The following is a 12413-nucleotide window of genomic DNA, read 5'->3' on the forward strand; positions in this document are numbered from 1 at the left end:
GAAAGGGCAATGGGGAGATTGGGGAAAGGGCAATGGGGAGATTGGGGAAAGGGCAATGGGGGAGATTGGGGGAAAGGGCAATGGGGGAGATTGGGGAAAGGGTAATGGGGGAGATTGGGGAAAGGGCAATGGGGGAGATTGGGGAAAGGGTGATGGGGGAGATTGGGGAAAGGGCAATGGGGGAGATTGGGGAAAGGGCAATGGGGGAGATTGGGGAAAGGGCGATGGGGGGAGATTGGGGAAAGGGCAATGGGGAGATTGGGGAAAGGGCAATGGGGGAGATTGGGGAAAGGGTAATGGGGGAGATTGGGGAAAGGGTAATGGGGGAGATTGGGGAAAGGGCAATGGGGGAGATTGGGGAAAGGGCGATGGGGGAGATTGGGGAAAGGGCAATGGGGGAGATTGGGGAAAGGGCAATGGGGGAGATTGGGGAAAGGGCAATGGGGAGATTGGGGGAAAGGGCAATGGGGGAGATTGGGGAAAGGGGTAATGGGGGAGATTGGGGAAAGGGCAATGGGGGAGATTGGGGAAAGGGCAATGGGGGAGATTGGGGAAAGGGCAATGGGGGAGATTGGGGAAAGGGTAATGGGGGAGATTGGGGAAAGGGCAATGGGGGAGATTGGGGAAAGGGGCAATGGGGGGAGATTGGGGAAAGGGCAATGTGGGGAGATTGGGGAAAGGGTAATGGGGGAGATTGGGGAAAGGGCAATGGGGGAGATTGGGGAAAGGGCAATGGGGGAGATTGGGGAAAGGGCGATGGGGGAGATTGGGGGAAAGGGTAATGGGGAGATTGGGGAAAGGGTAATGGGGAGATTGGGGAAAGGGCAATGGGGGAGATTGGGGAAAGGGTAATGGGGAGATTGGGGAAAGGGCAATGGGGGAGATTGGGGAAAGGGCAATGGGGGAGATTGGGGAAAGGGTAATGGGGGGAGATTGGGGAAAGGGCAATGGGGGAGATTGGGGAAAGGGCAATGGTGGAGATTGGGAAAGGGTAATGGGGAGATTGGGGAAAGGGTAAAGGGGGTGATTGGGGAAAGGGCAATGGGGAGATTGGGGAAAGGGTAATGGGGGGAGTTGGGGAAAGGGCAATGGGGGAGATTGGGGAAAGGGCAATGGGGGAGATTGGGGGAAAGGGCAATGGGGGAGATTGGGGAAAGGGTAATGGGGGAGATTGGGGAAAGGGCAATGGGGAGATTGGGGAAAGGGCAATGGGGGAGATTGGGGAAAGGGCAATGGGGGAGATTGGGGAAAGGGCAATGGGGAGATTGGGGAAAGGGCAATGGGGGAGATTGGGGAAAGGGTAATGGCGGGAGATTGGGGAAAGGGCAATGGGGGAGATTGGGGAAAGGGTAATGGGGAGATTGGGGAAAGGGCAATGGGGGAGATTGGGGAAAGGGCAATGGGGAGATTGGGGAAAGGGCAATGGGGGAGATTGGGGAAAGGGTAATGGGGAGATTGGGAAAGGGCAATGGGGGAGATTGGGGAAAGGGCAATGGGGGAGATTGGGGAAAGGGCAATGGGGAGATTGGGGAAAGGGTCAATGGGGAGATTGGGGAAAGGGCAATGGGAGATTGGGGAAAGGGCAATGGGGGAGATTGGGGAAAGGGCAATGGGGAGATTGGGGAAAGGGCAATGGGGGAGATTGGGAAAGGGCAATGGGGAGATTGGGGAAAGGGCAATGGGGGAGATTGGGGAAAGGGCAATGGGGGAGATTGGGGAAAGGGCAATGGGGGAGATTGGGGAAAGGGCAAATGGGGAGGAGATTGGGGAAAGGGCAATGGGGAGATTGGGGAAAGGGTCAATGGGGGAGATTGGGGAAAGGGCAATGGGGGAGATTGGGGAAAGGGGCAATGGGGAGATTGGGAAAGGGCAATGGGGGAGATTGGGGAAAGGGCAATGGGGGAGATTGGGGAAAGGCAATGGGGAGATTGGGGAAAGGGCAATGGGGAGATTGGGGAAAGGGCAATGGGGGAGATTGGGGAAAGGGCAATGGGGAGATTGGGGAAAGGCATGGGGAGATTGGGAAAGGGCAATGGGGGAGATTGGGGAAAGGGCAATGGGGGAGATTGGGGAAAGGGCATGGGGAGATTGGGGAAAGGGCAATGGGGAGATTGGGGAAAGGGCAATGGGGGAGATTGGGGAAAGGGCAATGGGGGAGATTGGGGGAAAGGGCAATGGGAGATTGGGGAAAGGGCAATGGGGGAGATTGGGGAAAGGGCAATGGGGGAGATTGGGGAAAGGGCAATGGGGGAGATTCGGGGAAAGGGCAATGGGAGATTGGGGAAAGGGCAATGGGGGAGATTGGGAAAGGGCAATGGGGAGATTGGGGAAAGGGCAATGGGGAGATTGGGGAAAGGGCAATGGGGGAGATTGGGGAAAGGCAATGGGGAGATTGGGAAAGGGCAATGGGAGATTCGGGGAAAGGGTAATGGGGAGATCGGGAAAGGGCAAGGGGGAGATTGGGGAAAGGGCAATGGGGAGATTGGGGAAAGGGCAATGGGGAGATTGGGGAAAGGGCGAATGGGGAGATTGGGGAAAGGGCAATGGGGAGATTGGGGAAAGGGCAATGGGGAGATTGGGGAAAGGGCAATGGGGAGATTGGGGAAAGGGTCAATGGGGGGAGATTGGGGAAAGGGCAATGGGGAGATTGGGGAAAGGGCAATGGGGAGATTGGGGAAAGGGCAATGGGGAGATTGGGAATGGGCAATGGGGGAGATTGGGGAAAGGTTAATGGGGGAGATTGGGGAAAGGGGCAATGGGGAGATTGGGGAAAGGGCAATGGGGAGATGGGGAAAGGGTCAATGGGGGAGATTGGGGAAAGGGCCAATGGGGGAGATTGGGAAAGGGCAATGGGGGAGATTGGGGAAAGGGCAATGGGGAGATTGGGGAAAGGGCAATGGGAGATTGGGGAATGGGCAATGGGGGAGATTGGGGAAAGGGTTAATGGGGGAGATTGGGAAAGGGCAATGGGGAGATTGGGGAAAGGGGCAATGGGAGATTGGGAGGAAAGGGTAATGGGGAGATGGGGAAAGGGCAATGGGGGAGATTGGGGAAAGGGCAATGGGGGAGATTGGGGAAAGAGCAATGGGAGATTGGGGAAAGGGCAATGGGGGAGATTGGGGACAAGGGTAATGGGGGAGATTGGGGAAAGGGCAATGGGGGAGATTGGGGAAAGGGCACATGGAGATTGGGGAAAGGGTAATGGGGGAGATTGGGGAAAGGGCAATGGGGAGATTGGGGAAAGGGCAATGGGGGAGATTGGGGAAAGGGTAACGGGGAGATTGGGGAAAGGGTAATGGGGGAGATTGGGGAAAGGGCAATGGGGAGATTGGGGAAAGGGCAATGGGGGAGATTGGGGAAAGGGCAATGGGGGAGATTGGGGAAAGGGTAATGGGGAGATTGGGGAAAGGGTAATGGGGGAGATTGGGGACAGGGCAATGGGGGAGATTGGGGACAGGGCAATGGGGGAGATTGGGGAAAGGGTAATGGGGGAGATTGGGGAAAGGGCAATGGGGGAGATTGGGGAAAGGGCAATGGGGGAGATTGGGGAAAGGGTAATGGGGAGATTGGGGAAAGGGCAATGGGGAGATTGGGGAAAGGGCAATGGGGGAGATTGGGGAAAGGGCAATGGGGGAGATTGGGGAAAGGGCAATGGGGGAGATTGGGGAAAGGGCAATGGGGGAGATTGGGGAAAGGGTAATGGGGGAGATTGGGGAAAGGGCAATGGGGAGATTGGGGAAAGGGTAATGGGGGAGATTGGGGAAAGGGCAATGGGGGAGATTGGGGAAAGGGTAATGGGGGAGATTGGGGAAAGGGCAATGGGGGAGATTGGGGAAAGGGCAATGGGGGAGATTGGGGAAAGGGCAATGGGGGAGATTGGGGAAAGGGTAATGGGGGAGATTGGGGAAAGGGCAATGGGGGAGATTGGGGAAAGGGTAATGGGGGAGATTGGGGAAAGGGCAATGGGGGAGATTGGGGAAAGGGTAATGGGGGAGATTGGGGAAAGGGCAATGGGGGAGATTGGGGAAAGGGTAATGGGGGAGATTGGGGAAAGGGCAATGGGGGAGATTGGGGAAAGGGCAATGGGGGAGATTGGGGAAAGGGCAATGGGGGAGATTGGGGAAAGGGCAATGGGGGAGATTGGGGAAAGGGCAATGGGGAGATTGGGGAAAGGGTAATGGGGGAGATTGGGGAAAGGGTAATGGGAAGATTGGGGAAAGGGCAATGGGGGAGATTGGGGAAAGGGCAATGGGGAGATTGGGGAAAGGGCAATGGGGAGATTGGGGAAAGGGCAATGGGGAGATTGGGGAAAGGGTAATGGGAGGAGATTGGGGAAAGGGTAATGGGGGAGATTGGGGAAAGGGCAATGGGGGAGATTGGGGAAAGGGTAATGGGGGAGATTGGGGAAAGGGCAATGGGGAGATTGGGGAAAGGGCAATGGGGGAGATTGGGGAAAGGGTAATGGGGGAGATTGGGGAAAGGGCAATGGGGGAGATTGGGGAAAGGGTAATGGGGAGATTGGGGAAAGGGCAATGTAAGAGATTGGGGAAAGGGCAATGGGGGAGATTGGGGAAAGGGTAATGTAAGAGATTGGGGAAAGGGCGATGGGGGAGATTGGGGAAAGGGTAATGGGGGAGATTGGGGAAAGGGCAATGGGGGAGATTGGGGAAAGGGCAATGGGGGAGATTGGGGAAAGGGTAATGGGGGAGATTGGGGAAAGGGCAATGGGGAGATTGGGGAAAGGGTAATGGGGGAGATTGGGGAAAGGGCAATGGGGAGATTGGGGAAAGGGCAATGGGGGAGATTGGGGAAAGGGTAATGGGGAGATTGGGGAAAGGGCAATGTAAGAGATTGGGGAAAGGGCAATGGGGGAGATTGGGGAAAGGGTAATGTAAGAGATTGGGGAAAGGGCGATGGGGGAGATTGGGGAAAGGGTAATGGGGGAGATTGGGGAAAGGGCAATGGGGGAGATTGGGGAAAGGGCAATGGGGGAGATTGGGGAAAGGGTAATGGGGGAGATTGGGGAAAGGGCAATGGGGGAGATTGGGGAAAGGGCAATGGGGGAGATTGGGGAAAGGGTAATGGGGGAGATTGGGGAAAGGGTAATGGGGAGATTGGGGAAAGGGTAATGGGGGAGATTGGGGAAAGGGCAATGGGGGAGATTGGGGAAAGGGCAATGGGGAGATTGGGGAAAGGGTAATGGGGGAGATTGGGGAAAGGGTAATGGGGAGATTGGGGAAAGGGTAATGGGAGGAGATTGGGGAAAGGGTAATGGGGGAGATTGGGGAAAGGGCAATGGGGAGATTGGGGAAAGGGTAATGGGGAGATTGGGGAAAGGGTAATGGGGGAGATTGGGGAAAGGGTAATGGGAGGAGATTGGGGAATGGGTAATGGGGGAGATTGGGGAAAGGGCAATGGGGGAGATTGGGGAAAGGGCAATGGGGAGATTGGGGAAAGGGCAATGGGGAGATTGGGGAAAGGGCAATGGGGAGATCGGGGAAAGGGCAATGGGGGAGATTGGGGAAAGGGCAATGGGGAGATTGGGGAAAGGGTAATGGGGGAGATTGGGGAAAGGGCAATGGGGGAGATTGGGGAAAGGGCAATGGGGAGATTGGGGAAAGGGTAATGGGGAGATTGGGGAAAGGGTAATGGGGGAGATTGGGGAAAGGGCAATGGGGAGATTGGGGAAAGGGCAATGGGGAGATTGGGGAAAGGGCAATGGGGAGATTGGGGAATGGGCAATGGGGGAGATTGGGGAAAGGGTAATGGGGGAGATTGGGGAAAGGGCAATGGGGAGATTGGGGAAAGGGCAATGGGGAGATTGGGGAAAGGGTAATGGGGGAGATTGGGGAAAGGGCAATGGGGGAGATTGGGGAAAGGGCAATGGGGGAGATGGGGAAAGGGCAATGGGGAGATTGGGGAAAGGGCAATGGGGAGATTGGGGAATGGGCAATGGGGGAGATTGGGGAAAGGGTAATGGGGGAGATTGGGGAAAGGGCAATGGGGAGATTGGGGAAAGGGCAATGGGGAGATTGGGGAAAGGGTAATGGGGGAGATTGGGGAAAGGGCAATGGGGGAGATTGGGGAAAGGGCAATGGGGGAGATTGGGGAAAGGGCAATGGGGAGATTGGGGAAAGGGCAATGGGGGAGATTGGGGAAAGGGTAATGGGGGAGATTGGGGAAAGGGCAATGGGGGAGATTGGGGAAAGGGCAATGGGGAGATTGGGGAAAGGGTAATGGGGGAGATTGGGGAAAGGGCAATGGGGAGATTGGGGAAAGGGCAATGGGGGAGATTGGGGAAAGGGTAACGGGGAGATTGGGGAAAGGGTAATGGGGGAGATTGGGGAAAGGGCAATGGGGAGATTGGGGAAAGGGCAATGGGGGAGATTGGGGAAAGGGCAATGGGGGAGATTGGGGAAAGGGTAATGGGGAGATTGGGGAAAGGGCAATGGGGGAGATTGGGGAAAGGGTAATGGGGGAGATTGGGGAATGGGCAATGGGGGAGATTGGGGACAGGGCAATGGGGGAGATTGGGGAAAGGGTAATGGGGGAGATTGGGGAAAGGGCAATGGGGGAGATTGGGGAAAGGGCAATGGGGGAGATTGGGGAAAGGGCAATGGGGGAGATTGGGGAAAGGGTAATGGGGAGATTGGGGAAAGGGCAATGGGGAGATTGGGGAAAGGGCAATGGGGGAGATTGGGGAAAGGGCAATGGGGGAGATTGGGGAAAGGGCAATGGGGGAGATTGGGGAAAGGGCAATGGGGGAGATTGGGGAAAGGGTAATGGGGGAGATTGGGGAAAGGGCAATGGGGGAGATTGGGGAAAGGGTAATGGGGGAGATTGGGGAAAGGGCAATGGGGGAGATTGGGGAAAGGGTAATGGGGGAGATTGGGGAAAGGGCAATGGGGGAGATTGGGGAAAGGGCAATGGGGGAGATTGGGGAAAGGGCAATGGGGGAGATTGGGGAAAGGGTAATGGGGGAGATTGGGGAAAGGGCAATGGGGGAGATTGGGGAAAGGGTAATGGGGGAGATTGGGGAAAGGGCAATGGGGGAGATTGGGGAAAGGGTAATGGGGGAGATTGGGGAAAGGGCAATGGGGGAGATTGGGGAAAGGGCAATGGGGGAGATTGGGGAAAGGGCAATGGGGGAGATTGGGGAAAGGGCAATGGGGGAGATTGGGGAAAGGGCAATGGGGGAGATTGGGGAAAGGGCAATGGGGGAGATTGGGGAAAGGGCAATGGGGAGATTGGGGAAAGGGTAATGGGGGAGATTGGGGAAAGGGTAATGGGAAGATTGGGGAAAGGGCAATGGGGGAGATTGGGGAAAGGGCAATGGGGAGATTGGGGAAAGGGCAATGGGGAGATTGGGGAAAGGGCAATGGGGAGATTGGGGAAAGGGTAATGGGAGGAGATTGGGGAAAGGGTAATGGGGGAGATTGGGGACAGGGCAATGGGGGAGATTGGGGAAAGGGTAATGGGGGAGATTGGGGAAAGGGCAATGGGGAGATTGGGGAAAGGGCAATGGGGGAGATTGGGGAAAGGGTAATGGGCGAGATTGGGGAAAGGGCAATGGGGGAGATTGGGGAAAGGGTAATGGGGAGATTGGGGAAAGGGCAATGTAAGAGATTGGGGAAAGGGCAATGGGGGAGATTGGGGAAAGGGTAATGTAAGAGATTGGGGAAAGGGCGATGGGGGAGATTGGGGAAAGGGCAATGGGGGAGAATGGGGAAAGGGCAATGGGGGAGATTGGGGAAAGGGTAATGGGGGAGATTGGGGAAAGGGCAATGGGGAGATTGGGGAAAGGGTAATGGGGAGATTGGGGAAAGGGCAATGGGGAGATTGGGGAAAGGGCAATGGGGGAGATTGGGGAAAGGGTAATGGGGAGATTGGGGAAAGGGCAATGTAAGACATTGGGGAAAGGGCAATGGGGGAGATTGGGGAAAGGGTAATGTAAGAGATTGGGGAAAGGGTGATGGGGGAGATTGGGGAAAGGGTAATGGGGGAGATTGGGGAAAGGGCAATGGGGGAGATTGGGGAAAGGGCAATGGGGGAGATTGGGGAAAGGGCAATGGGGAGATTGGGGAAAGGGTAATGGGGGAGATTGGGGAAAGGGCAATGGGGGAGATTGGGGAAAGGGCAATGGGGAGATTGGGGAAAGGGTAATGGGGGAGATTGGGGAAAGGGTTTGGGGGAGATTGGGGAAAGGGTAATGGGAGGAGATTGGGGAAAGGGTAATGGGGGAGATTGGGGAAAGGGCAATGGGGAGATTGGGGAAAGGGTAATGGGAGGAGATTGGGGAATGGGTAATGGGGGAGATTGGGGAAAGGGCAATGGGGGAGATTGGGGAAAGGGCAATGGGGAGATTGGGGAAAGGTTAATGGGGGAGATTGGGGAAAGGGTAATGGGGGAGATTGGGGAAAGGGCAATGGGGGAGATTGGGGAAAGGGCAATGGGGAGATTGGGGAAAGGGTAATGGGGGAGATTGGGGAGGGAGATTGGGGAAAGGGTAATGGGGGAGATTGGGGAAAGGCAATGGGGGAGATTGGGGAAAGGGCAATGGGGGAGATTGGGGAAAGGGTAATGGGGGAGATTGGGGAAAGGGTAATGGGGAGATTGGGGAAAGGGTAATGGGGGAGATTGGGGAAAGGGTAATGGGGAGATTGGGGAAAGGGCAATGGGGAGATTGGGGAAAGGCTAATGGGGAGATTGGGGAAAGGGTCAATGGGGGAGATTGGGGAAAGGGTAATGGGAAGATTGGGGAAAGGGCAATGGGGGAGATTGGGGAAAGGGCAATGGGGAGATTGGGGAAAGGGCAATGGGGAGATTGGGGAAAGGGCAATGGGGAGATTGGGGAAAGGGTAATGGGAGGAGATTGGGGAAAGGGCTAATGGGGGAGATTGGGGAAAGGGCAATGGGGGAGATTGGGGAAAGGGTAATGGGGGAGATTGGGGAAAGGGCAATGGGGAGATTGGGGAAAGGGCAATGGGGGAGATTGGGGAAAGGGTAATGGGGAGATTGGGGAAAGGGCAATGGGGGAGATTGGGGAAAGGGTAATGGGGAGATTGGGGAAAGGGCAATGTAAGAGATTGGGGAAAGGGCAATGGGGGAGATTGGGGAAAGGGTAATGTAAGAGATTGGGGAAAGGGCGATGGGGGAGATTGGGGAAAGGGTAATGGGGGAGATTGGGGAAAGGGCAATGGGGGAGATTGGGGAAAGGGCAATGGGGGAGATTGGGGAAAGGGTAATGGGGGAGATTGGGGAAAGGGCAATGGGGGAGATTGGGGAAAGGGTAATGGGGGAGATTGGGGAAAGGGCAATGGGGAGATTGGGGAAAGGGCAATGGGGGAGATTGGGGAAAGGGTAATGGGGGAGATTGGGGAAAGGGCAATGGGGAGATTGGGGAAAGGGCAATGGGGGAGATGGGGAAAGGTAATGTAGGAGATTGGGGAAAGGGGCAATGGGGGAGATTGGGGAAAGGGTAATGGGGGAGATTGGGGAAAGGGCAATGGGGGAGATTGGGGAAAGGGCAATGGGGGAGATTGGGGAAAGGGTAATGGGGGAGATTGGGGAAAGGGCAATGGGGGAGATTGGGGAAAGGGCAATGGGGGAGATTGGGGAAAGGGTAATGGGGGAGATTGGGGAAAGGGTAATGGGGAGATTGGGGAAAGGGTAATGGGGGAGATTGGGGAAAGGGCAATGGGGGAGATTGGGGAAAGGGCAATGGGGAGATTGGGGAAAGGGCTAATGGGGGAGATTGGGGAAAGGGTAATGGGGAGATTGGGGAAAGGGTAATGGGGGAGATTGGGGAAAGGGTAATGGGGGAGATTGGGGAAAGGGCAATGGGGAGATTGGGGAAAGGGCTAATGGGGAGATTGGGGAAAGGGCTAATGGGGGAGATTGGGGAAAGGGTAATGGGGGAGATTGGGGAATGGGTAATGGGGGAGATTGGGGAAAGGGCAATGGGGGAGATTGGGGAAAGGGCAATGGGGGAGATTGGGGAAAGGGCAATGGGGAGATTGGGGAAAGGGCAATGGGGAGATTGGGGAAAGGGCAATGGGGAGATTGGGGAAAGGGCAATGGGGAGATTGGGGAAAGGGTAATGGGGGAGATTGGGGAAAGGGCAATGGGGGAGATTGGGGAAAGGGCAATGGGGAGATTGGGGAAAGGGTAATGGGGGAGATTGGGGAAAGGGTCAATGGGGGAGATTGGGGAAAGGGCAATGGGGAGATTGGGGAAAGGGCAATGGGGAGATTGGGGAAAGGGCAATGGGGAGATTGGGGAAAGGGCAATGGGGGAGATTGGGGAAAGGGTAATGGGGGAGATTGGGGAAAGGGCAATGGGGAGATTGGGGAAAGGGCAATGGGGAGATTGGGGAAAGGGCTAATGGGGGAGATTGGGGAAAGGGCAATGGGGGAGATTGGGGAAAGGGCAATGGGGGAGATTGGGGAAAGGGCAATGGGGAGATTGGGGAAAGGGCAATGGGGAGATTGGGGAAAGGGCAATGGGGGAGATTGGGGAAAGGGCAATGGGGGAGATTGGGGAAAGGGCAATGGGGAGATTGGGGAAAGGGCAATGGGGAGATTGGGGAAAGGGTAATGGGGGAGATTGGGGAAAGGGCAATGGGGGAGATTGGGGAAAGGGCAATGGGGGAGATTGGGGAAAGGGCAATGGGGAGATTGGGGAAAGGGCAATGGGGGAGATTGGGGAAAGGGCAATGGGGGAGATTGGGGAAAGGGCAATGGGGGAGATTGGGGAAAGGGCAATGGGGGAGATTGGGGAAAGGGTAATGGGGGAGATTGGGGAAAGGGCAATGGGGAGATTGGGGAAAGGGCAATGGGGGAGATTGGGGAAAGGGTAATGGGGGAGATTGGGGAAAGGGTAATGGGGGAGATTGGGGAAAGGGCAATGGGGGAGATTGGGGAAAGGGCAATGGGGGAGATTGGGGAAAGGGCAATGGGGGAGATTGGGGAAAGGGCAATGGGGGAGATTGGGGAAAGGGCAATGGGGGAGATTGGGGAAAGGGTAATGGGGGAGATTGGGGAAAGGGCAATGGGGGAGATTGGGGAAAGGGCAATGGGGGAGATTGGGGAAAGGGTAATGGGGGAGATTGGGGAAAGGGCAATGGGGGAGATTGGGGAAAGGGCAATGGGGGAGATTGGGGAAAGGGCAATGGGGGAGATTGGGGAAAGGGTAATGGGGGAGATTGGGGAAAGGGCAATGGGGAGATTGGGGAAAGGGCAATGGGGGAGATTGGGGAAAGGGCAATGGGGGAGATTGGGGAAAGGGGCAATGGGGGAGATTGGGGAAAGGGCAATGGGGGAGATTGGGGAAAGGGTAATGGGGGAGATTGGGGAAAGGGCAATGGGGGAGATTGGGGAAGAGGGCAATGGGGGAGATTGGGGAAAGGGCAATGGGGGAGATTGGGGAAAGGGTAATGGGGGAGATTGGGGAAAGGGCAATGGGGGAGATTGGGGAAAGGGCAATGGGGGAGATTGGGGAAAGGGCAATGGGGGAGATTGGGGAAAGGGTAATGGGGGAGATTGGGGAAAGGGCAATGGGGGAGATTGGGGAAAGGGTAATGGGGGAGATTGGGGAAAGGGCAATGGGGGAGATTGGGGAAAGGGCAATGGGGAGATTGGGGAAAGGGCAATGGGGGAGATTGGGGAAAGGGCAATGGGGGAGATTGGGGAAAGGGCAATGGGGGAGATTGGGGAAAGGGCAATGGGGGAGATTGGGGAAAGGGCAATGGGGGAGATTGGGGAAAGGGCAATGGGGGAGATTGGGGAAAGGGCAATGGGGAGATTGGGGAAAGGGCTAATGGGGGAGATTGGGGGAAAGGGGCAATGGGGAGATTGGGGAAAGGGCAATGGGGGAGATTGGGGAAAGGGCAATGGGGAGATTGGGGAAAGGGCAATGGGGAGATTGGGGAAAGGGCAATGGGGGAGATTGGGGAAAGGGTAATGGGGAGATTGGGGAAAGGGCAATGGGGGAGATTGGGGAAAGGGCAATGGGGGAGATTGGGGAAAGGGTAATGGGGAGATTGGGGAAAGGGCAATGGGGGAGATTGGGGAAAGGGCAATGGGGGAGATTGGGGAAAGGGTAATGGGCGAGATTGGGGAAAGGGCAATGGGGAGATTGGGGAAAGGGTAATGGGGAGATTGGGGAAAGGGCAATGGGGAGATTGGGGAAAGGGCAATGGGGGAGATTGGGGGAAAGGGTAATGTAGAGATTGGGGAAAGGGCGATGGGGGAGATTGGGGAAAGGGCAATGGGGGAGATTGGGGAAAGGGCAATGGGGGAGATTGGGGAAAGGGTAATGGGGGAGATTGGGGAAAGGGCAATGGGGGAGATTGGGGAAAGGGTAATGGGGAGATTGGGGAAAGGGCAATGGGGAGATTGGGGAAAGGGCAATGG

This window comes from Somniosus microcephalus, chromosome 4 (genome assembly GCF_052327205.1).
Source record: "Somniosus microcephalus isolate GS21.2 chromosome 4, FLI_Smic_1.0, whole genome shotgun sequence".
Classification (NCBI taxonomy): Eukaryota; Metazoa; Chordata; class Chondrichthyes; order Squaliformes; family Somniosidae; genus Somniosus; species Somniosus microcephalus.